Source organism: Chaetura pelagica, unplaced genomic scaffold (assembly GCF_000747805.2).
Source record: "Chaetura pelagica isolate M959 unplaced genomic scaffold, ChaPel_1.0 scaffold505, whole genome shotgun sequence".
Lineage (NCBI taxonomy): Eukaryota > Metazoa > Chordata > Aves > Apodiformes > Apodidae > Chaetura > Chaetura pelagica.
Genome location: NW_009953211.1, coordinates 149957 through 152109, shown reverse-complemented (window position 1 = coordinate 152109; position 2153 = coordinate 149957). Strand labels below are relative to the sequence as shown.

The following is a 2153-nucleotide window of genomic DNA, read 5'->3' as shown; positions in this document are numbered from 1 at the left end:
CCATTAAGGATTTATTGAGAAGAAAAAAATAACATTCTCTTTTGGTGCACAGAATTTTCAACCAAGAAAAGGCAACCAAACAACCGTAACTCCACGGAGGAATTTACAGGGCACAAAACTCTCACTGTGGCAGCAGAGGCACCCGGGCTAGGCTCAGCCCATCAAACCCCACCAGGCAACACCACTTCTAGCGTTTCACAAGTCAAACCACCTCCTGCTTTTGACATGAGAAAGAAGTCTCACGCCCAGCGCATGTTACCTAATTCCTCACGATCCCCCAATGTGAAAGTCAAAATACCTTTCTGTGCTTCTTGAAGAGCAGGAAAATCGCATTCAAACTGGCATACATTTCTTCTTAGCAAGCAAAGAGCTCTCTTCCATTCTGCAGAGCAACGCAGTCCAGAGACAGGAAAGCAGCAAGGGAGAACAAACTTCACTGAAAACTCAGCAGGGAAAGGGAGAAGAGACCTGTGGCTGGGCACGCCGCAGAGGTGTCTCCCTTCTACTCATCTCTCTGTTCCTGTGATCAAAGGAGACCCAGCCCTCCATCTTAAAGAGGGCTGGATTTTGTTGGGAGTATGAGGAAGTGGCTGGGTATGTTTTGTGGGAGGTAAGGGTAGACGCATCAGTTCCAAATTTCTTCTGCACCCAGGCACAACAAGACATTATACGTGCTGTTTCAGGTCACAGAAGGCAGCTTGTAGCCTGGGCTATTCTTCCTTTCTTACCGCACCACTTGCAACCAGGAGAGCAGCACCACTGATTCGGTCAGGGTCATCAGAGTGCTCTGCTTTCATGGCTACCCATCACCCTTGAACCGCAAGACCCTGGCTTTCCCTTCCTCTCCTCCGAGCTGTGAACTCAGCAGACAAAGAGTACCAAACAAACAAAAGGTAAGCCTGACCCCGTGGTGCCAAGGCAGGAGTTCTCTCACTCCCTTGGAGCTGGCAGACAGCACTCCCAGAAAGCTGTTTCCAGCTGTACGCACAAAATACAAGGAGCAGAGGCTAAGGCCAGGATAGGATGTCAAAACTGACCCCACGCATACGCATGCTTCCTTGGACATGTGTACAGTGCTGTTCTAAGTTGAATGGCAACACCCATAATCACACTGCTGGAGTGCTGGACAAAATCAAGTCTACCAAGAAAAGTTCCAGTGTACCCAATTTTTTCCTGATTCAAAGCACAGTTTATCTTACTATCACATTCTTCTGAGGCTGTTCTAACAGATCTCAGAACATCAAAATTAAGAGTGAAAGAGACTCCACACAGCTAGGAATACAGACTGTGCCTTCTTGTGAGTAACGTGGAGTTCAGCAACAAGGCTGCTACACCAGTGGAGAACCATTTAATCTCGAGCAGCTTACTTCTTTCCTTTCACGTGCCCTTCCTAACCTCACTCCCCCAGAAAAAGCCTCAAAAAAACATAATTCCTTTTCTGTTACTTCTCACTACTCTCCCACTCTGACACAAGGTGACAACAGGGTTTTTTGTGCTTAGCTGTGATGGAAGGAAGCTGCTCCTGTCTGTCCGGCTTCCTCCTCCTTGATAACCATGTGGCTCTTCCTTCTCTGCAGCCAGCTTTGCTGTGCTCTGCCCACCTCTGTGAGCAGCGCTCGCCATCAGCCTCCTGACCAAACCTTTTGCAGGGCTGTAGGGGCATGAGACTCACCCTGTCTCTTCCACACTCATCGCTGCCTTTGGGCCAACTTTCAAGGGGAACTAACTTCAAGTCTTTGTTACCATCTTCTCCGATGCCTCACGATCACAGTGACATACACAACCTGGCAGAGCAGCCTGAACTGGCTAGGACGAAGGATGCTGTCCCTCCTCAGAGCCGAGCTGCAGGCACAGCCTGCAGGCCCAAGGTGGAAGCCTTACCTCTTCCGAGTTCTCTGCCCCTCCATCCTTCCCCCCCCTGCCGCCGCCGCCGCTGCTGCTGCCAGGCTTTGTGGCGCTCTTGGAAGACTTCGGAGACTCCTGAAAACGATGAGAAACACGTTCGGAGAAAAATCCCCAACCCCCTTCTGCAGGATTTGAGCACCTCCCCGCAGAGCCCAGCAGCGCCCTACCACAGACCCACCCCACCCTGCAGCACTAAGCCCCGATTTTGGGTGGGGGGGGAGGTCGTTCCCAGCCCTTCACCCCAGAGA

The 2153-nt window shown here is 51.0% G+C and overlaps 1 protein-coding gene across 1 annotated transcript in view; it reads right to left on the bottom strand.

Annotated features, from left to right (window-relative positions):
• Window positions 1-1908, bottom strand: part of PPP2R5D (protein phosphatase 2, regulatory subunit B', delta) — a 26792-nt gene extending 24884 nt beyond the window's left edge. The window contains exon 1 of the mRNA XM_009997557.1: window positions 1882-1908. The gene's annotated coding sequence lies outside the window, so the exon portion shown is untranslated. The remainder of the gene's footprint in view (window positions 1-1881) is intronic.
• Between the last annotated feature and the right edge of the window lie 245 nt (window positions 1909-2153).